The 23,730-nt window shown below is 42.5% G+C and overlaps 1 pseudogene; it reads left to right on the top strand.

The window, feature by feature from the left end:
• Positions 1-11,100: 11,100 nt before the first annotated feature.
• Positions 11,101-11,253, top strand: LOC115071446 (annotated as a pseudogene).
• The last annotated feature ends 12,477 nt before the right edge of the window (positions 11,254-23,730 follow it).

Genomic DNA, 23,730 nt, shown 5'->3' with positions numbered 1-23,730 from the left:
TTAAAACTCCATTAAATAGTTACTAATGTCCCTCCTGGGGCATCAGGCTCTGTGCCCCAGAGATTCAGTGTTCACTTAGGCCCCTAAATTAATCTTTGTTGCTTCAATCATTAACAAAATGTGTTCCTTAATATTTAAACTCAGAAACAACAGTGATATGCTGTCCTTACTTAGAGCAGACCTTTTCCTTTAATGCTTTAGGTGTTTGTTTTTTCAGTCCCAAACATTTTTGGATGACAGCTATTATCTCATTTTGCTGAAATCTAGACAATAACGTGGCCATTGGCCCACCCATGAGTCTGTGAAAGCCAGTCTGGGAGTTTCTAATTAAGCCACCTGACATACCTTGTTTAGAGGCTGATATGGATCTCTAGGTGTGCGATGGGAAAACTCAGCTGCAATTCTCTTAGGACAGCTGTGCCTCTTTCCCCACATTTTAGACTGGGACAAACCACCCACCATTACCTACAATGACCCACTCCTCCTTTGCCTTTTGTCTATTTTCTTCTTTTTTCTTTCTGCCCCTCTCACTTATACCAAACAACAAATTATTTTTGCTTTAGTTTTTGAAGCAAGGTCTCACTGTGTAGCCCAGGCTGGCTTGAACTCACGGTCCTCTATCTAGTCTTGGCTGAAATTACCACCATACCAGGCCAATGAATACTCCTGTTTTACAAGTTATTTCACTTACAGTTTCAGGGCTGTTAAGCATCATTAAAAGATGGATACAAAGACATTGTGAAATAGGTAAGGGGTGTGCTTGATTGGAGCTTTATTCAAAGTTTATAAACTGCTAGGTATGGCAGTTATGGTATTACTAAATCCAGAATGCACCAAATAGGTTTAGGTCAGTAAAAGAATTTCTAATTCTGCAGACATGATCATCTTTGACTCTAGGTCCTTGATTAAGAATGACATCAAGTCTTCACCCCTTGCCACTTACATGTCTGTTGAAACTACAGAGAAGTACTTTGAAGGCATTCCTAGCCTCATTGCTAACTATTGGGGAACAGTAAGATAGATCAATTAAAAGTAGAATTAGGAGAGATCTTTGAAATTGACCTAGACCATTAGTTTTCCCGTATGAATATTTACCATATTTTCTTATCTGCTGTCTAGCCCTCAGAATAACCTTCTTCCACAGAATCTGTGGAATCTAAAACTTACAGAGTTTGCATAAATTGCACAAGATCACAGAGCTAGTAAGGGGTAGATCCAAAACTCCAGACCAGGTCAGCCTGTCTCTTCCTCCAGATACCTAGAACAGGACCCGCAGGAGTGTGGATTCCTGTGGTCACAACTTCTAGTTAAGCAAGACTTGTCCCAGCAGGTGTGTCCAACCTGCATCCCGTGGGTGGCATGCACCCCTGGATAACTATGAATGAGGCCCAACACACAAACTGTAAACTTACTTAAAACATTGTGTGAAATTTTTTTCACATTTCTTTTTTTTTTTTTTGTGCCTCGGTTGTATGATTCTCAAGCATGAACTTTACAGATCAGAAAGCTAGACATGTCTTCAGGGTTTTCCCAGGCCAAGGTGCCAGTTACTTCATCCTTGCAACCCAGGGTAGCCTCAGGGTAGCCTCAGACTTGCAGTGTTCCCCTGCTTCAGCTTCCCCAGTGCTGGAATTGTAGGCATGAGCCACCCTGCCTAGCCCTTCCCAAGTTCTTAGATGATAGAACAAAATAAAGAATGGAAACTCAGAAATCTTGTTTGTTCTTCACTTACAGCCCACTCTAAGTAAGACTTTCTGTGACCATCCCTGATGAAACGTTGATATCTTCAGAAAGAAGCTGATTACCTCTGTGGGTCAAGTTTCATTATAAAGATATAAGGACTAAACAGGCTTTCCATCAGTTTCTCAGGCCTCAGGATCTATAGTAGTTAATCTCTCATCAAGTTGCTTGCACTCCAATGCCTCAGTTTCCTCCTTTATAATATCAAAATAATTTTTGTTTCATATTGTTCTTATAAACATTAAGTGAATTAATAAAATAAAGTAGCAGACACAACAAAGTTCAATAAATATTAGCTATATTATTCTTACAAAGGTACTGATTAAATGAGCAAAACAATGTAAAGAGATACTTTGGTAAGGAGATTTATTTCAAGTTCATCATAAGATATATGCATTATGCAAATGTCATCATGAAACTCATTAATTTTTACAATTAATATGTCAATAATTATAATAAAAAGCTTTTGACAAGTTTTGTGAGGGAAAGGGTTATATCTCACATATTTTATTGTTTCTGGCACTGCAAACATTTTGGATATTTGCTGAATAAAGGCTCTTGTTTGCATGAATAGAGTTAACATTCACTGTGGTGGTGTGTCTGTGTAGCTCTAAGGAGATCATTCACAGCTGTCAGTCATGCCCACTGAGGTAGAGGGGGGAGGGGGAGGGGGGAGGGAAATGGGGAGAGGGAAGGGAAGAGAGGGAGAGGGAGGGGGAAGGGGAGGAGGAGGGGAAGAAACTAAAAATGGAATACTACATCAGTTAGTCTTTCTACATTCTGGAATACTCCTTTTAAAAATCCTTTAAGGGGCATGGTGGTGCACACCTTTAATCCCATCACTTGGAAGGCAGAGGCAGGCAGATCTCCGTGAGATGGTAGCCAGCCTAGTCTACATAGTGAGTTCCAGGCTACCTTGGAATTCAGCAATATTGAACATATGAAAGGTTGCTTCTGTATGCTAACATGTGTCATGGATTTGGAAACTGTTTTCCAGAAGAGGACTAAGATAGGTTCCTTGCACAATGAAGGATATTTAGCATCTGTCTGTTTGAGAGTTTTTCAAAAATACTGTCAGCTGTACTTTCCTAATTCTACAGCTGACACGCTGTTTAAAAAGTGAATTCTTGTCAAATATATGAAAATAATTAAAATGCTAGAATGTCTTTTCTCTCAGCTCACACAAACTTCTCAACAGCATTCTCTCCCTGGTTCACATGAACAGTGACCTGGACAAGAATGTGGTGTCACTAGAGGATCAGTTTTGGAAGCGGGGCATGCCCAGTCCTATATTGATGCCTGGCTGTCAAGTGAACTGTTGTGGTTTCTCCATTACATGTCAACTGTATAACGCCAACTAATATTCTTTCCCCAGTTTATACTGAAAGCTTTCTAGTCTTTCCCAAGGAAAACTTTGTCCAAAAAAAAGTGACCCAATAATTTTTTTATCACATAAATAAGTCTTGGATTTTTTGTTTTGTTTTAAAATATTTTTTATTTATTATTTTTATGTGTATGTGTGTATTGCCTGCATAGAAGTAAGTGCACCCATGCCGTATAATGCCTGTGGAGGACAGAAGAGGCTGTTGGGTCCCCTGGAACTGGAGTTACAGACAGTTGTTAGCTGCCATGTGAGTGCTGGGATTCGAACCAGGTCTTCAGCAAGAATAGCCAGTGTTCTTAACTGCCGAGCCATCTGTCCAGCCCCAATCTTGGATAGTTTTACTAATAGCCCAAGTGTTTTAGAGTCCTTTGGGCAGGAGAAAGGGGCTTTCGTTGATGTCTTATTCAAGAATAATGGCATATTGTTTCAAATCCCCTCAGGAACTAAGCCTAGCAATAGTAGTTCAAAAATACATGCTGATACTCATGTTGTGACAATTCTTCAAGTGAAATATCTGAGTTACACAATTTCTCTTCTCTTTTCTCTCTCTCTCTCTCTCTCTCTCTCTCTCTCTTGTTGTTATTTGTCGGGGGGGGGTTTGTTGCTTGCTTGGTTTGTGGGTTGGTTTTGTTTTGTTTTGGTTGTTCATTTTTTGAAACAAGATCTCCTGTAGCCCAGGCTAGTCTGGGAGGCTGGCCTTGAACTCCTGATCCTCCTGCCTTCATCTCTAAGTGTTGTGATCACAGGTGCATGTCACCATGCCAAGTTTATGAGTTGTTGGGTTTAAGCATGCTAGGCAAACACTCTACCAACTCAGCTACCTCCCCAGTCCTTGCAATGATTTTTTTTTCAAAAGTTACTTTCTTTGATGATTCATTGAAATCCCCCAGCAAGATTCAGCATATGGTACAAAAATCAATCATTGGTTGTGCAGGCCCAAACTAGACAGAGCTTTGATCTGTGATCCCCTGCTGATTAAACTATCCTAGAAACCCTCCTAAGCCACCTTTTTAAGCCTTCAGGGAGTCTACTCTGGTGTCTCTCTGTGGAAGAAAGACTGGGTACACCAATCAAGACTTGGCCCCTAAACACTAGAGTGGTCCATGGTGAATGGCCCATGCTGGGCTGCACCCCTGGTTCTTTTCTCAAGCCCTGGAGGACAAGGTATGCCTGACCCAGGACAGAAGTGAGAAGACATCCGCTCATGCTTGGTTTTTTTCCTCCTTGGTTTCTCTTGCTCAAAGGCTCTAAACAGAGCAGATGCTCTGGTGGTAAATGGCAGAGTTTGTGTTTTGTAGACTAGGTATGTACAGAGACAAAAGGACAGGTAACAGCTGAAGAGAAAGAAATGTCTTTTGTCTCCAGATTCTGGGAGCCCTGGGCAGAGGAAATGCTCCCAGGAGAGAATAGTAATAGAGAAAATGGGGCTGTGACCAAGATTCTCTGGACCCTTCTCCAAAGTAGGACTTTCTGTGACCTTCTCCAAGAAAAGGTTGATATCTTCAGAAAGAAGCTAATTACCTCTCTGGGTCATAAGTTTCTTTGCCATAAAATGTGAGATCTAAAAGGTTCTTCCCAGGTCTCTCTAACCCCAGGATCCACAGGCAATATAATACATTTAGCAATTAAACCATAAACCTTTGGTTTCTAGATTTCTTCATTTATAACCTGAAAATAATTTTTGTTCCATAGCCTTCCTGGAAGCACTGGTGAGAATAATCAAAGGGAGGTGCTGCTGCTGCAAGAGCCTTAACTGGGAGTCAAGTGAGGGGGCAGACAAAGCAGGCAAAGGCCCTGCTCTTGGGGAGCAGCCCAACTGCCCCCAGCGCTCACCTCCTCCAGAATGATGGAGTGGCCGGCCATGGTGCCCTTCTGTCTGCGATGACAGGTGGACCCGCAGGCCCTGGGACGGGACACCTGGCCATTTTTCTAACTCCTTATCTTCATGACGTCCCTTAGTCAGACTCCTGAGTGAATTTCACTAGCATAGAGAAACATCTGCCTTAGTCCCAGACGCCCTAGGGCCATCAGAGAAGAGCAGGGCACTGGGGATCCTGGCAGTTCCCAGAAGCTCCAGAGGCTTGCTGTTTGGACACTGCTTCCTGGTCTCTACGAAGACATCCTAGTGACCTGCATGTGGTCACCGGGTGGATTGGTGCAGGGTCACCGCGGCAGCTCTGCACCACTGGCGGAGAGCTTCCACCGGCTGTTCCATCTGCAGCTGGCCCCAGCGCCCCTCCCTCTTCCGCTTCTGCCCTCCTTATTTTTAGCGCGGTGACTGCACCCTCCTACCTGCAAGAGCTCACCGCACTCTAGACTTGTTTTACAGGCTTTGTGCCCAAGGAGGCTAACCTGACCCACACTTGAATAACAGCAAGCTGCCAGGCGACACTCTGAGCCAGGAGCTCCAAACCTGCATCCACCGCAGGAGAGGCTATGACACACCCAGCGTTCCGATCTCCTTATAGTCTACGCTATTTGGAAACTCGGATCCATCCATCTCCCAGAGTCATAAATAAATCAAGTGGAAGGACCTAACGTGAGACTCCTTTGGCCTGGACACAGGAGCTTCTGGGACAACTTTGCGCCTCCCGGGGACCATCTCCCCCAGAAGTCCTAACCGTTTGGACAGCAGGGTAAGGGGCCAGAATGAATTAGGATCCCTTCCCCTAAGTAACCCGCCCGCCCTCCGAGGCTGAATCCCATCTTGTGACAGGCTGACCAACGGACGGAGTAAGGTTTTTCCTACCAACCAGAAAAAAAAAAATGTCCTTCCATTGGTGTCTGGAAACTCTCCATTTGCGGAGCCCAGCGGTAGTCCCTTCACCTTACTGCCTTCCTAGAAAGAGGTTTTGTTTTGTTTTAGCTCTGAAGGAAGGTCGGTCGTGGATGGCCCTGACACGGAGAAAGTCAGAGGAGGAGAGAGATTTAGGGGGCTGCTTTAGACAGTCCTTGGCAGTTCTTAAAAGACCATAGTCTCCTTCAAGCTAATTTAATAAAAATGAGCCCACAAGGAGGTTCCTCATTCAGCATAAAAGAATGGCAGGCTGCAATGGGAAACCTATGCCTCCCAATTCAAATTTCACTCTGAAAATCTGAGTTTTGTTCTTTGTTCCCTTCCTGAATGTGATGGTGTCAACCTAAAGGACAGGCATCCAGCCAGTTTACACCAAAAAGTGTTCTGTAGAGACCAGTTGGATTTCTCCAGCTTTAGATCGAGGGGATTGTGACACACTGCCTGAGGGACTGGTCTTAAAAAGAAAATAATAATGAATGTTGGCTTCCTGCTATATTTAAATTAAATGTGAGTCCCTTTGAATTAGAGATTCTTCAGTCTGTCTGAGGATTGTGACTCAGCTGATAAGAGTGCTTGCTTAACACGCACAAAGCTCTGGGTTCAGTGCCCAGCACCATATAAAACTAGGCATGGTGGGTATGCAGGTAATCCCAGCAGTGAGTTCAAGGTCAGCCTGGTATACACAGCCCCTGCCTTAATCATCATCATCAGCAGCAGCAGCAGCAGCATCATCATCATCCTACTATGTTGCCTTTTTAAGAATCTGGATGGATTTTAGGGGAATCTGTAACAACATCCATAATTATCCACATAATTTTTGTTGCAAATTTAAAAGTACATATAATCCACAAACTTTTCAAATTTTATAAGAGAACTGGGAACCAGGAAATGCAAAAACAAACAAACAGCAAAACACACACAGACAAATCTTCTCTGGAATACAGAGTTTGTACAGTTTCTTACTGGGCTGTGTCTCTTAAATTGCACACACAACTTTGAATCGGTGGCACATAGCTTTCACATTCAACAGCACAACATTCTTGACTCATCAGGGAGAAATGCTACTCTAGTAAGAGTCAACAGTGGCAGGGGAAAGGTAGCACAGCGACTCAGAGCCCAGATCCCCCTTGCACCCATGTTAACTGAACCCACGATGAATCCACCTATACTTCTGTTAGCATAGTAATCAAACACTGGAGTGTGTGCAAAACCAATTTACAGATCCCAAAATATATGGCTAGTGGCATTTATGAAAAGAAATGCTGATGGGTTTCCACATGCTACTTATAATTAAATGAACAATTATGGAAATAATTATAATTATATGAGTATTTGCATATTTTCCTCAACTATATACTTACAAGGAAAATCAACATGCTTTGGATCCCTGACAATTATTAGGCATTTTCATGTTTCATGATCTCTCTTAATCCCTGAAATAAGGTACGGCTTTATGTTGTAGTCACCCCACTCCACCCCCATCACCACTCCCAACACGTACTTTTTTTTTAACATTTGAGGAAAGAAACACAGAGCAATTAAACTACCCAAAGCCACTCAAAGCTAACAAACACCAGGTTTTAACTTCAGATAAAGTCCCTTCTTTGAAGAGGGGACGTTGGGAAAGGGGAAATTTTTGTTCAGATTTAGGTACATTTGGTTCTGTGTGTTTTGTGCATGGTACAGTTTAGAATAGAGCAGCTGCCTTGGGATGTTGAATCTTTTCATATAATCTTTGCCAGAAAACTATTTAGCCTACTCCTCTTTCATTTCTTCTACAGTTCAGATTTACGAGCATCTTAACTAGAATTTATACACATAGTTCCTTACTGGTAGGATCTAGCTTCATCAACTAAATTAGGCAGGCTTAAAGGCAAAAGAGCCCCTCTGTTCTCCACTCCTGCAAACCTTTCCAGGAGTCCTTTGTAGTAAGGACCACCACCTTCGGCAACTACGATGCCAGTACTGAGACCCCTGTACATGGTTAAGCATCTCAGTCAAGGCTAACTAGCAAGAAAACGTCTCCTTTTTGGTTTACAGCATCAAGTCATTGAACTAAGGAAGGCAAAGCAGACCCATTTTGCTGTTCCCTGAATCCAGCACACATTAAAAGAACTGATAAAATCATGTCTACCTTCTTTTAAATCCTTGCTGACTTCAGCACTGAAATACAGATTTACTCAATGGCTACTTCTACAGTTTTATTTCTCTTTAGCATAAAATACTCAATAGCAAACCCAGCATAACACAGATTGTGGAAGCTTAAGAAAGAAAGCAGACATTTGTTCTTGATCTTTAATTATGGTTTAATTATGTCTTGAGAAGAGTATCACAGAAAATGAGCTGCTGGAGGGCAAGGACAAGAAACAAAACAAACAGAAAGGCAGCACAGATCACGGTAGGCGCTTTGCTCAAACCAGGAATAATGTGTTTCTATATAGGGCTCAGGCTGCTGAGCTGGACAAATGAATTTTGAAAACATTCTTCATATTTTGGAACTTGTACAAGGACGGATCGACGAAATAAGTTTTGTCATCAGTATGGTTTGATTTTAGAAAAAAACAGATTTGAAGTCAGACTAGTTTTAAGTTTATCTGAAACCAGTTCATATATGTCTATGTCTTGTCTGTTTTGTGTTTCTATAACAGAATATCACAGACTGGGTAAGCTACAAACAACAAAAGTTCATCTGACTCTTTATTCTGGAGGCTGGTGAGTCTAAGATGGAGGGACCATATCTGGTGAGGTCCTTTTGCCACATTAGAACATGGAAGAAGGCTCATGCAGAGGGTACTGGAGAGAGAAAGGAGACCAACCTCATCCTTTATAAGGATGCTACTACTCCTGTGTTATAGCGCCCTCCCTCCATAATGACTTTCATCCACTCATGGATGCATAGCCCTTGTGACATCATCACCTCTCCACACTGCTCCATTGCAGGTTAAGTTTCTCACACATGACCTTTAGGGGACACTTTGAGTTACAGTTCTGTTGGGTGAACTGCATGTATAACTGTAGTTTGGGGAGCTACCATTCCTTCCTGAGTTCTATGGGCTCTTTGATTTCCAGACTGCAAGTTTGGCAAGTGTTTTCTATAAGGGGCCAGGCACCAAATATTTAAGCTTTGGGGGTACATAACACTCCCACTGCTATTTATTCCTCTCTCTCCTCTGCCCCTCCCCTCGTCCTTCCCTTCCTTCCTCGTTTCTTTCTTCCACAACTGCTTTCGGATATATAGATGTTTTATGTTGGTTTTCTAAGGCTTACCATAACCAAGTACCACAAATGAATGGCTTAAACAACAGCAATCTACCATCTCCATTTGGAGGGTATGTATCTAAGATCTATGTGTTGGCCCGGTTGACCTTCTGAGAATATGCCTTGATTCCAGCTTCTACTGGATTATGGGCCATCGTTGGTGTACTTTGCTGCTGAAGTTTGAACATATCCAAGTTTGCGTGTTGAACATTTAATCCTTAGTGCAAGTATGTTGAGAGGTGGGAGCTTTAAGAAGAACATGGAGGGCTCTGCCCTCATGACCAGGTTGATGCCACTGTCTTGGGAGAAGGTTTCTGATAACAGATGAGTTCTATCCCCATTCACCTCCTCTCCTTCCCACTGTCCCTGCACCCCATCTTGCCCTTCCACTTTCTGCTATGGGATGGTGCCACCCTCACCAATGCTGGTAACTTGGTACTAGATTTCCCAGACTCTAGAATCATAACAGATAAATTTCTACTGTGTGTGAATGATATACCATGTAGTATTCTATTCTAGCAGCACATAATGGACTAAGACCCCTACTTTACAGAAGCTATCACCTTGACCTTTGTTTCAGCCTCCTCCTTGCATATATGTCTATATCCCAACTTCATCTTTATATAAGACAGTTCACAGCATGTTAGATGACAATAGGTACAAAAACTACAATTAAGTCAGAAAGAGAGAGGCTAAGGTGTTGAGTTGTAACAGCGTGGTGGCAGAATGTGTCACAGAAAAAGTGACATTTGAGTAGAGACCTAAAGGGGCTAAGTGAGCCAGTCACAGGGACATGTGGTATGGTTTGGATATGGTCTGAGTGCACCCCGAAGTATTCACATGTTTGGAGCATAACCCTCAGAGTGGTGGTGGTGGGAGCTGATAGCTGCTTTACAAAGTAGGGCCTAATGCAAAGTGAGGGATCACTGGAGTTGTACCCTCAGAAGGGATAATATTTGCTTGGGACCCTGGTTAGTTCCTGTGAAAGTGGTTACTATAAAAGAGCATAACTGGCCCTCCCCACCTATAGCTTCCTGCCCCACTATCTCACACATGCTGTCTCTGTGACATGAGGCAATCACCAGAAGCTGAAGACATAGGTCTGTCCAGTCTTGAATTTTTCAGACTCCAAAACTGTGAGCTAAATAAATCCCTCTTCATTGTACACTACTCGGTCTTATGTATTGTCTTAGAGCTACAGAAAGTAGACTAGCACACCTGAAGAAATACTTGCACTCTAAAGGAAGAGGAGTGTTAACTATGAAGTAAAAATCGGCCATAAGTGCTCAGGAAATAGCAAACAGGTAAATGTCCTTGAGTGGAAAGAGGCAGGCAGGAATGGGAGGAGATGGAGCCAGAGAGAGGAGGCAGGTGAGATGCTTGGTGGCATGTAGTCTTGAACCATGATCTGAGTAAGGGCCAATGTTGGAGTGAGGCTGAGGCAAACAAGGCACACAGTCTGAGGAAGCACCCGTTCTTACAGCACCTAAGAGTGAGTGACTCCTAAGCTGTGCTCCTAAGAGTCTTTCCATTCTGATCCTATTACAGCCTTGGATTCACTTGAAAGTCAGAAATGGTTTTCAGAGGAAGGGTGGCATGGTCAGCCTTAGATTTGCTCAGAAGCCCTCTGGCTACTCTGTTTAGGAGATCAGTTAGCATCCAGAGAAAAATGGTCAAAGGCTTTATCTCTGATAATGCAGAAAGAACGGAGGCATCCCTAGTGTCAGGCTTACAACCAGTGGACCTGGCATGGTCTTTCATGTTTTCACACAGCATTTTGTAGATCAACTTGAATGTTGGACTCTATGTCAGGTCCTGAGATTCAACCCCAACAATGAGCAAGAAATGGTCCTTACAGCAAAGATTTAATTTTCCGTCCTTCTTTCCTCCCTCCCTCCTTTTCTTCTTCCTTCCTTCCTTCTGTATTTTCTTCCTTCTTTATATAGTTCTATATTTTACAAAAGCAATCCAGAGGAGGAGGAGAAGGAGGAGGAGGAGTGCCATAGGAACACTGTAACTCATGGCCCCTGAACCCCTTGCCTGGGCTCAGGGATAAATTTGATCACAGACATAAAAGAAGAGGAGGAGGAGGAGGAAGAGGAGGAGGGGGAAGAGGAGGAGGAGGGGGAAGAGGAGGAGGAGGAAGAGGAGGAGGAGGAGGAAGAGGAGGAAGAGGAAACAACAACAAAAACTCTCATGCTTCATTGCTTGTCTTCTTAGGGTCTTCTTTCTGATCCAAGCATCCCATACTAATTCTAGTCACAGTAGCACATCAATTATAGTAAGCATCAAGGAACAACTTAGGACATCAGCTGTTTAATCATGAATACTCATGTGAACAATATATCTTCCTGTTACTCATAGGCCATACATCTTTCTGTTACTCACAGGAATTTTGAGTTCTGAGTGCTAGAAATGTTAGAAATGTTGACATGTAGCCCTTTGATTGGGGAATACTGAGATCCAGAAAAACCAACCTGTAATGATTCCCTCCTACTTAGTGATAGAGTATATCAAGGCTGGCTATGCTTGTCCCGTATCTTTGTGTGTGTGTGTGTGTGTGTGTGTGTGTGTGTGTGACAGGTTTACCAGGTAGGGCAGGCTGGCCTCAAACACACTGCAATCTTCTTGCCTCAGCTTCCCAGATGCTGAGATTACAGCTGTGAACCACTGCACCCAGCCTGCCACATGTTCTTGATGTTTTTTCCTATTCATGGATGGGAATCTGTGTTCCTCCCCTTAAATCTGAATACATAAATGACTAAAACATGTCTTAAAACCATACAGATCTATTATCTTACAGTTCTGAAGGTTAAAATTTAGAACTAGGTCTTAGTAGGACAAAAATCAAAGTGTTGGCAGAGCTTCCTTCTGGAAGGTCCAGGGAGAGTCTGTTTCCTCTCTTTTCCAGCTTAGAGAGCCTGCCTGCATTCCCAGGCTCATGGCCAGCATCACTCTGGCCTCTGTTTCAACTGTCTTCCCTGGTCTGACCCTTTTCAATGCCTGTTGTAAGGACCATTGGGATTATGTTGTATCCATCTGGATCGTCCAGGATAATCTCTCTATTGCTTGGTCTTTAACGTAATCACATCTGTGAAATCCTCTTTTCCAGGAGAGGTAGGATAGTCACAGGTTCAGGGATTAAGAGGCGCACCTTTCAGGGGACATCATTCTGTCTAACATACAGAACAGAGAAAACATCTTACTAAGGAAGAATTGATATCCAGTAACATCTAAAGCTAGATCGTGAATATGAGTGCTTCCAACTGCTTCTCTGGGGTCAATTGCTTTTAGAACCCAGTGTCCTCTCCATGAAATGAGGAGGCCCAAGCCAGACCAAAAGGAAAGGCCCCAGAGAGGCCGTGTGTCTATGACCTGTCAGTGGCTAGTTGTGGCCTAGACTAAAACCACCACTCATTTGAATAAACAGGCTGCCACATCATTCCAGCCTCCAAATCTTCCTACCTGAGGCCCTAGATATCACAAAGGAAAGATATGTAATTCACTACGCTGTGTTCAAAGCTTGATCCACAAATAAAACAAGACATAATAAAATGATTCTTGTTGTGAAACACTAAGTTGTGGGATTTGTCACACAGCCTGAGGTAACTGACAGGAAGAGCCACATAGCCAGGCCTAGGTCTTCAGTTTCTCAGCCCCAGTTGTTTTTTCCTCTCAGTTATTACCTCTTACACCTGTAACTCTAGCACTTGGGAGAAGACAGGAATATCATTAGTTCTAGTCCAACCCGGGCTACATAATAAGACCCTGGATGAAAACATAAATAAGCGCTGGGGAGATGCTCAGTGGGTAAAGTATTTGCCATTCAAGACTAAGGACCAGAGTTCAGATCCCTAGTACCCAAGTAAATGCTGGGTAGGCATGGTGGCTACTTGCAGTCCTAGCACTCAGGAGGCAGAGATGGGATCCCCAGAGCAAGCTGGTGGCTAGACTAGCCAAACTGGAGAGATCTGGGGTCAAGTGAGAGACCCTGCCTCAATATATAAGATGGAAAGACATCAAGAAACAGAACAGACATCAGTCTCTGGCTTCTGCTCACATAGGCACACATATGTACCTGCAATTGTACACACCCATGCACATGTGAACATGCATGTACATTCAAAAACAGACAACAAGGGGCTAAGAAGATGACCATTTTCAGTAAAGTGCCTGCTGTGTAAGCATGACGACCTATGTTCAGATCCCCAGCACCCATGTAAAAGCCCAATGTGGTAACATGTATCTGTAACCTTAGCACTCGGCAGATGTGGGGACACAGACTGACTGTACCCAAAGCTTGTTGGCCAGCCAGTCTAGCCTGTTGGTGAGCTCTAGGCTCAGTGAGAGATCCTGTCTCAAAAAAATAAGATGGAAAATGATCAAGAAAGACACCTGATGTTGACCTTTGTCCTCCACATACTCACAAACACACACATGTATCTATATGCACATATGCATACACACAAATGCAAACATACTTACATGTGCATACACACTAAAATAAAATAAAATAAAATAAAATAGTCCAAAACACAGGAACAGCAAAGAAAGAAAACCAAGAACTAGAATCATTTATTGAGCACACATTAGGAGCAATGCTCTGGGGAAAGTAAAATATTTATGAAACTTACTCTTCATCTTCAGAGAATACTCTGTAATCTGATAAAGAAAGCATACAGGAAGTACCTGACAGGAGACTGATACATAGGCTGTGAAAAGAGATGCTGAGATTCTGTGCCCCAGGCTCAGCACAGGAAAATGACAGAAACCAGAATCCAAACAGTTTTCTGAGGATCATTTGAAAAGACTGTACATGCACAGGAAGAGGAGGTAAAGCCAATACTGCTTTTCCCAGCCATTAATATAAACAGGTGTTCTAGGAAGAGAACCAGCGGAGTCAGGTGCATAAATGGTCCTCAGTGGGGTTAATCTACGCCCTTGGAAGCATTTTCAATGAATAATGTTTAGTGCCCAATGATGGAGTATCTACAAAGCTAACTGGGACCACCTAGGTATAGTAGATACCTATACCACCTGTTCTAGTTTGGATCTTACATGTTCCCAAGGTCAGTGTGTTAGAAGCTCAGTCATCAGCCTGTGTCTCTATAAGAAGGTGCTAGAACTTTCAGAAGGTGGATCTTAGTAGAAAAAAGTCGGGCCATTGAGAGTGTGCCCTTCAAGTTGCGAGTTCTTTTCTCTTTTCGCTTCTAAGTGCTATGAGGTACGCTCTTTTGCTGCTTCCTTGCCATAAAGTTCTGTGTTGCCGCAGGCATCAAATCAACAGAGCCAGCTAACCATGAGCTGAAGCCCCTGCACATCTGTATCCAAATAAACCTTTATTCCCGTTAAGTTGATTTCATCCAGGTATTTCATCACAATCACAGAACATTAGCACACTATAAGGCACTAGAATTGCCACCATCTGTTCCCACGGGCATCTCTGCTCTTCGGTTGCTTTTATTACAGCCTGTACAATTTCACATAAATTGGCAGCGTTGGTTCATCACAGTAAGTCACAGAGGGTGTCAGCAGTTAATCTTGGTTATCGACTTGACTGGATCTAGAATCAGCCAAGAGATAAGCCGCAGGACATACCTGTAAAGGATTTTCTTGATCAGGTTGTGTGAAATGGGAAGACTCACCCAAAATGTGGGTGGCATCTTTGAATAAAGACATTGAAGGAAAAATGCTCGGCCTTAACCTTGCTTGCCTTGACGCTGACAAGTTCGTCTCTGTGGCAGCTGCTAGTGCTGCTGTGACTCTTCACCGACATCAGCTTCTTCAGCTTCTTGATGAATCCTCCACCACCAGATTCAGCCATTGTGGGATTACCCAGACTATATCAGGTAAGACAAGCTAATGAATCTCCTTTACATATATGTTCATTCTATGGGTTCTGTTCCTCTCCGGAACCCTGACTAACAACACAGAGAAGGAGGAACAAGGTAGTATCGTTGCTTTTTTTGTTTGTTAAGTCTTTTTGAGACAGGGTCTCCTTGTAGCCACAGCTGGCCTGGAACTAACTGTGTAGACCAGGCTGGTCTTGAACTCAGATATCCTCTTGCCTCTGCCTCCCGAGTACTGGGCCACCATGCCCTGCAAGTCATTGTTTTTTACTACTAAGGAAGCATTCAGAATGGGGTCACTGCTCCCCCAGGTGTGCTAGCTCTCACGTAGGAAGTGTCCTTTCTCTCATGGAAGAGATGATTTTCTTTCCATTGTCTGGTGAGTTTCAGGGTATTTTCATATGGACCTCAGAGAAATGCACAAGCAAGATTTTCCCACCATAAGCACCTTCAGTTGCTGTCACTATGGGATAGAGAGTTTGTTTCTATGAATTATAAGCATTGAATTTTCTGCTGTATTTGGAAAACCGAGATTATAAGCCAAAGGATATCCCATTTTCATCAGCATCACGACTTTCTGAATAATCAGTCCCGGACTTGATTTGGTTTGCAGGAATTGCTGTCAGAATTACTTGAGGCACGAATGAACAATTTCTACTTTTTCTTGTAGTCTTATGGGCAGAAACGCAATGTAGTAGCTCTGTTGAGAGCTGGAAGAGCTGTGTAGAGCAATGTCCACCAAACATTCAGGTTGAGAAGAAATTGAACACTTTCATTTTTGTGGGTTTAGAGAACATATTGATAAAAGTAGATACATGAATATCCTAAATTTTATTAAATTATATTTTCTAGATTGCCATCCTAATATAATTTCATTTTTTTATTTCAGAAAACACATGAAAGGCACTAAGAACAATATCTCTTGTGAATCTTTCACCTAGAGATAACTGTTGTTTATTAAAAATGTTGGCTACCTCATTTGCAAATATACACTTCAAATTTTTATTCTATTTTTAAAATTTTATGTGTATGAGTATTATGCCTGCATGTGTGTAAGTGCACCAGTGTTGTGCAGAGCCCACAGAGGACAGAAGAGGGCGTTGGATCCCCCTGGAACTGGAATTATGGACAGTTGTTAGCCGCCACGTGGGTGCTGGGATTCAACCCTGAGTCTTCTGCAAGAACAACCAGTGCTCTTAACCACTGAGCCATCTTTCCAGTCCCACACTTCAAAATTTTAAATAGAATGATGTAGCGCTTAGTGATTTGCTGACTAATTTTTAATAATTAGCCTTTCTTAAAACTCAATATATCATATCTTTGTGTGAATTTTATTTACTTCATCTATGTTATAATCATCTTCCTGTATTAATCCAATAAATATGTATTGCAGGTTTGCTGTAAGCTAAGCACTGCTCCAAGCATTGGGGATATAGAGGAGACCAAAACAGCCAAAGTCAATGCCATCTCTGAATTTACACTCTGAAAGAAAGGACGAGAGATAACGAAACAGACAAATAAACGTGTATTGTGGTATTAGTAGTGATAGAAGTACATTTCTCCTTCCATTATTAGGAAAAGTGGAAATAATTACAAAAGTTTTACAACCCATCTATTACTGATTTTGGTTTGTGTATTTACTACAAAATCCAATTTAATGGGATGAAACAGCTTACAATCCTCAAGTACAGCTTGGATTCGGCTGTAATTGTGCCAACAGCTTTGGCAAATCCACCGTTTCGGTTGTTTGTCTACTGCTTCATAATAAGCAACCCTCAAAAAAGTGCCTTAAAAAAAACAACTTATTACCACCCCCATCGTATGTAGTTATAGACTGACTGGGTCCAGCTGGGCAGTTGTGAGCAGATGGTGGTTTGGGTGGCAGACACCTGAGGACTCACCTAGGCTGAATGTTCTAGCTCGTTTCTTTTTCATGTGTCTGGATCCTTACCTGGATAGCTAGACATGCCAGAAGTGGCCTGGTATCTCTTTTTCTTGACATTGCTTACTTGGAAATTTCCATAGTCTGGTAGCATCAAAGTAGGTGGACTGTTTATTTAGGAGCTAGTGACCTCAGACAAATAAATTTTAAGGATGTTCAGCAAAGGCTACCTGACTTCCTCTGACCTTGCCTCAGCAGTCACTGGATGTCACTTCCACTGTAGTTCCCAGATTGCAGAGAGACCATTTAGACAGTGTGAGTAGACCAAGTGTGAGTACCAAGAAGTCTGTATTAGGGAACCCATTTGAAGACTAGTACCACATGGTGACTATATCTTAAGCAAAATGAAATTGCAATATCGAAGGCTGTCCACGAAACCTAGCAGATAAAAGTCCTTTTCAAAAACAGTTTCAAAGTCACAAGCCTCTCTGGTGATTAGTGCTGGAAGTAGGAAGAAATGCCAATAGAGCCAATGTGTCCCCAAGATATTTCTCTCTGATGGGTGGTTTCGGCAAACCTAGGGGTTCTTTTATGTCAGAGAGTGAACTCTTACCACGAGGAGGAAGAAAGCAGTTGGTTCTTGTTTCCAGAAGAACCAAAGCACGTCAGAATACCCACTTCTGCTCTGTTCAGCACACCAGGTGTGTGATGTCCTATACTGTGGCTGCCCTGTCATATGGCTAGTGGCAGCCCTTGGCTAAGGGCTACTAAATGCTCATTTTGGATCTGTTGCTATGCATGACTCTGTAACTGTATTTAATATGTTTTCACAACTCCTATTAAACAACCATTATCTCCATCATACAGATAAAGGAACAGCACAGACAACACAGAGACACATGATAGTCTGGAGACAACCCCCACAGTGCAATCTGAGAGCCCATCCTCTGAGTGGGTGACTGGTCTACTTTGAGTGAAGCATTTGATTTCTCCAAGTTGCTGCTTCCTCATCTGTAAATAAGAGCTCATATCCTTCCCTCACAGGCAGTATAAAGAATGTTCTGCCCAACAGAGAGTATTTAACTTGGCCACTTATAAGCTGTGTAACCTTCCAGATATTGCCTAACCTTTCTGACACTTGCTTTCCTTATGCAAAAGATAAGGATAGTATATTCTTAGGAGGAGTTGGCAGACAGCATAATACATAAAAAATGCAATGTCTGACATAAAGGCTGTTGATTCATGCTATTAATTGGCATGTATCATTACCATTTATGTTGTAGCATAGTTTTGAGGTCCTTAATTTAAGCCTAATACCCTTACAAATCCCCTGCTGAAATTGCTGTTGTTTTGTCTGATTTTTTGTTGTTGTTGTTTTGTTTTCTTTCTTCCCCACCCAGGAGACAGCTGCACATTTGGGCAGAGGGACATAAAAAGCATTGGTAGATAGTCACATTGCCACTGCAGATGTCCCTGTCTTGGCTGAGAACAGAAGACAGCAGCCAATATTCATAGCAGACTGCAGATGTTTTCCTTTAACTTGGATCAGAGGGGCCATTATAGACACGGGGTGGGTGTTGCAGACTCTGTGTGTCTCGAATGGAATATTGCAGAATATACATGTATTCATCCAACACTTATTGAATACCTACTCTGTGCTGAGTTGCTTTGCAAATACAAAGATGAATGGGTCATGCTCCCTGTCCCATTGGACACTGAAATACACATGGGGAGACAGCATTGAGAATTGACCATAGCAGGGTGTGAGGAGTTCTGTGTGTAGCGGAAACACTGTGGACGATCTCAGAAGGAGACATTTTGTCAGAAACCCTTGGAGGAAAAATGAGATTCCGTCCTCATTTTTATCAGGACTGTAAACTATGAAAGGATCTTAATGAACAGAAAGAATAGGGTAGGGCAAAAGTCATTCAAGGTGGAGGAAATGAGGTGCAGGCAGATGTGGAATAAAGTGGGTGAGCTGCCTAATTAGAGTAGGAGGTGTGGCAAGTACTCATGGGTGGCCCCCACCTCCATCCATAGATTTGCTGCCCCCAGTTCCTTCCACCCTGTGCTATTTCCTAGTGTTTGAGTCATAACAGTAGATGGCTGGGTGAGGATTCCGAGAAAATCTTTACCAATGAAACCATGCTAAGCTCAATTAGAATGCACTTTCCTCCAGTTTTACCTGCTACTGTCTCTTTCTTCTGAGGCTATGGATGAGCCTCCTAGAGGTGAATCTCAAGGTCATGAAGTGGTAAGAAAAATAAAGCCATAGAAAGACAGAAGCAATTTGGGTTCATCACTGAGTTCCAGCACCCACCCTGAGCTATGGATATCTTAGTATCTTATTATGTGAGAAAAATAGCTCTTTGTTTAAACCAGTGTACACTGGATATTCTGTTACTTACAGCCAAAACATTTCTGATTAATAGAGGGGGCATAAGATAATAAAGAACAAAAGGGAATGACTCCAGCAGTGATGGCTCAGGGGCTAAGAGTGTGTCTTTCCCTTCCAGAGGACCCCAGTTCTGTTCCTAGCATTCATGTCGGGCAACTCACAACCAGCTGTAACTCCAGCTCCAGGGAATCCAATGCCTTCTTTTGGCCTCCATGGGTACTTGCATATATATATATATTCACACAGACACATGCACATACCCATAAATAAAAAATAAAATCAAATAAATAGAACAAGAATTCCTAGTTGGGCATGGCAGCTCATACCTGTAATGCTAGCACTTGGAAGGAGAGAGGTTGAGGTGGGAGGATCACCTTGAGTTGGAGACCAGCCTGAACTACAAGGTGAGTTCAGGTCAGCCAGGGTTAAAGAGAAATTCTGATCCCCAAAGCAAAACACAAACAACAAAAAATAAAGTGCAAAAAAAGAATGACTTTTTCTTATGCAGTGCTGAGAGTGTAGCTCAGTGGTAGAGCACCCGCTTAGTATGCATGAGGCCCTGGGTTCCCTATCCAACACACCCAAAAGTAAAAGCAAAATCTATTTTATATTTAGTAGGTGATAGGGGGCTGGTGAAAGTTTATGGCTAGCAATAATATGGAAGGTAGATATTAAGGAGATTTTTCCAGAAACAAAAGAGAAAGTAATTGAAGCCAAAGAGACTAAGAAATAATTCTAATGGTTGCCATAGAAGGTAAGGTCTCCCTGTCATAATTTAAATATTTATTTATTCATTTTATGTGAACAGTTTGTCTGTATGTAAGTGCACAGTGTGTGTGCATTGCCTGCAGAGGCCAAAAGAAGGCATCAGACCCCCTGGAACTGGATTTACAGATGGTTGTTAGCCACCATGTAGGTGCTGGGAACTTAACCCCAGTCTTCTGCAAAAGTAGTGAGCACTCTTAACCATTGAGGCGTCTCTCTAGTCCCCATCATAATATTTGTCATGAATACACACATATATGTGTATAATTTTATATTTTTTCTCAGTTATTTAAAGTGTACTTCTAAAACTTCACTGTATTATTAGTAATATGCAACCCAAATCAAATGACATTTTACTCTGCTTCAACATCAGTCCCCTAAATCCCTTTTACAACCAGACTGTGGTTCTATCTCCCTAGTCTTTTTCTCTTTAAAAATTGAAGAGCTGCCACCCTGCAAAGACAAAGACAGCCAGGGAAGGAGGCAGGGGAGGGGTGGACATTTCCCCTGTCTCGGCAGAACCAAGGAACCGGATAATGAGCAACGACGCTTAGTCAAGGCCCATGTGTGAAGATTCGGGAAAAAGAATGAAAAGCACAAAGAAGGGGGCAGGTTTGGGTGCTGAGTGGTGGGAGACAGTGGGTTCCTCAGACCCTTGACTGTCAAAGCCGAAGACTGATTTGTCCAAATCAGGGTCTGGAGTGACATCTCAGTGGGAAAAGTGTCAGCTGCACAAGCATTAGGAACATGAGTTCAAATCTCCAGCACCCACGTAAAAGCTGGGCAAGGGCTCACATGTCTATAACTCTACTTCTGGAAGGAATAGGATATGGGAACAGGCCAATCCTGGATCCTCGGGGTTTACAGGTTAGCCCAGCTAGCCCAATCCATGAGCACGAGGTTCAACGAGAGACACTGTTTCAAAAAAATAATGTAAAAAAGAGATAAGGTGGAAAGTGATAGTGGAAGACACCTGATGTTGACCTCTGGTCTCCACCCCCCCACACACATACACACTGGAAGAATTGTCCATATCAGGTGGGACACTTCCAGGAAGACCTCCTGGTGTTGCAGCTTGACTTGGAGGATATGAAGATCAAGGAGACAACCTTTAGGACTTCTCAGTTCATCCATTTGCAAATATTTGCTTAGTGTCTACTGCTAACCCTGCTTTGTGTAAACGAGCGCACATACAATACTGTCCACTCCCAGCCCTCATGGCATTTGATAAGAGGGAAAGACAAGACAAAATAACAAAGGTGAGGTGAACCACAATAGAGGCTTCAGGGGAAATGGAGACTCAATGAAAATTTGGAGGGCTGTCTGGGACGACTTCACAGTGAAAGGGACCCATCTGACTGTGGAGGAGGGCGCCCCAATAGAAGACACCACGTGACAGGTGTCACCACTACTGCATTATGTTCTCAGTCTGTTACACAATTGACTTAGCCTCCCTGAGCCTCCCTGAGCCTCCCTTTACTTCGCTGGGAATGGGAATGATTTCCTAGAGGACTGAATGGGGTAGTGAGTACTTAGCACAGGGACAGAATAAATAATAAATGTTAGCACTTGTTAGCCAGTCAGTCCCAATAGAACGGGGGTTTTTTAGAGAGAGAGAGAGAGAGAGAGAGAGAGAGAGAGAGAGAGAGAACAGACTATGAGGACAGGAAGTCTAGTTGAAGCAAACTGTCATAATCCAAGCCAGAGAACAAAGCACAGAACAGGCAGCGGTGGTGATAGGCAGCCCAGAGGAACATCAGAGGTCACTGTTTAGTCACTCTGAGCATTTCTTAAGAAAATAATAGGGCTGGAAAGATGGCTCAGGGGTTAAGAGTACTAGCTGCTCTTGCAGAGGACACAGGTTTGGTTCTCTGTACCCACATGGCAGCTAACAACAGTCCCTAACTCCAGTTCCAGGGTATCTAATAGCCTCTTCAGGCCTCTGCAGGCATTTCACACATGTGATACAGTAACATACATGAGGCAAAACATAAAATACAGATTAGAGATGCATGTGCCAACATCTCAGTGTTAAGAGCAAAAACAATGAGTCTTTCTGTAATAAACAGTATATTTTACACCAATGGAGGTCAACCCCCCCCCCTCAGGCTGTCTCGACAATACTACTCTTACTGCAAGGGTGTGCTTCGTATAAAAGTGTATAACTGTATTGATTCAACAGTGAACCTAAAAATTTTATAGCTGCTATTGAAAGAGATGTATCTTTTCTCTGGAAACTGTTATTGAGCATATTAAAGCTGTAATGATATGCTTCTTCTAAAAAAATATTAAAAAATACAATAAAAAATTTTTAAAAAGAAAGATTAAAATGCTAGTGACTTAATAAGTTATAAATTCAATATACAAATTAATAATAATTATTACTATTAGCAGACTGGGGAGAATGTCTGAAGAGTTTTTAGATTTAACCCCATGTGGTGGTTTGAATGAAAATGGTTCCAAGTATTTAGACATTTTGTCCCCAGATGGTGGTGCTGTTTGGGGAGGTCTTAGAAGGTATGGCTATTCTAGAGGAAGCATGTCACTGGGGGTGGGCTTAGAGAGTTCTTAAGCCTTGCTAGATCTCCAGTTGCTCTCTTGTTTCCTGTGCCTGCTGGAAGATGTAGCGATTAGCTTCCTCTACCCCTCCAGCCACCTCTACCGCCATGCTTCCCTGTCGTGATGGATTGCAATTCCTCTGGAACCTGTAAGCTCAAATAAACTCTTCCTTCGTCAGTGTTTCTATCACAGCAACAGAAAAGTGACCAATATACCCTGACAGTGCTGGCCTTTCCCTCTATTCTGGCTAAAGAGGCGGTTGCCTGTACAGTGTCTTGCATTTTCGCATGGATTCTGTTGTACTACAGTACCTTTCAGAAAGGGGAGCATCTAGTCCTGTAAAACAAGTGTTTGCTGAATATTCACTCCGTGTAAAGCATCAGTAAAAGTGTCATTATCTGGGGCTGGAGTGATGGATCAGCACTTAGGAACACTGACTGCTCTTGCAGAAGACCCATGTTTGGCTCCCAGCACCCACATGGCAGCTAACAACTGTCCATAACACCAGTTCCAGGAGATCAGACATCTTCTTCTGATCTCTGTGGGCATTGCATGACATGGATACACTTATATACATGCGGGCAATACACTTATATACATAAAATAAAAATAATAAATAATTTTTTTTAATTGTCATGCTTTAAATTTAATACAAGATTCAAATTTATTCTGAAAAGTTGATCTTGCACTAAAGAGCTCTGGGAAAGAAATGATGTCTAAATTTGAAATCTGTAAAGCAAAAGATCTTACAAATCACTCTGAAACTTCAACCACTGATCCTTTTAAAAATGACGTAACATCTAAAACAAAACCAAACACAAAGTCGAATCTTTCTCACGGCATACATTTCGGTCCCAAGGAATCCAGTGTTTTGCTGAGCTACGTCAGTCGGAAGAACAAAGACGAAGCCCTTGCTGTCTGGTGATCAAGGAACAGCTGGTTTTCATGAGCACGTGTGACTTTAATGTTCACGGCATCATCTCTCAGTTCATTCAGTGTGTAGGTGAGAAGTACATTCAACAAAATCACCATAGATATTATGTCTTCCTTTTATTAAAAGCCTACCATGTGCCATGTGACATCATCAAACTCAACAAT

The sequence above is a fragment of the Nannospalax galili genome, unplaced genomic scaffold (assembly GCF_000622305.1).
Source record: "Nannospalax galili isolate Female #2095 unplaced genomic scaffold, S.galili_v1.0 scaffold336, whole genome shotgun sequence".
Lineage (NCBI taxonomy): Eukaryota > Metazoa > Chordata > Mammalia > Rodentia > Spalacidae > Nannospalax > Nannospalax galili.
This window is presented reverse-complemented; position numbering and strand designations above follow the sequence as displayed.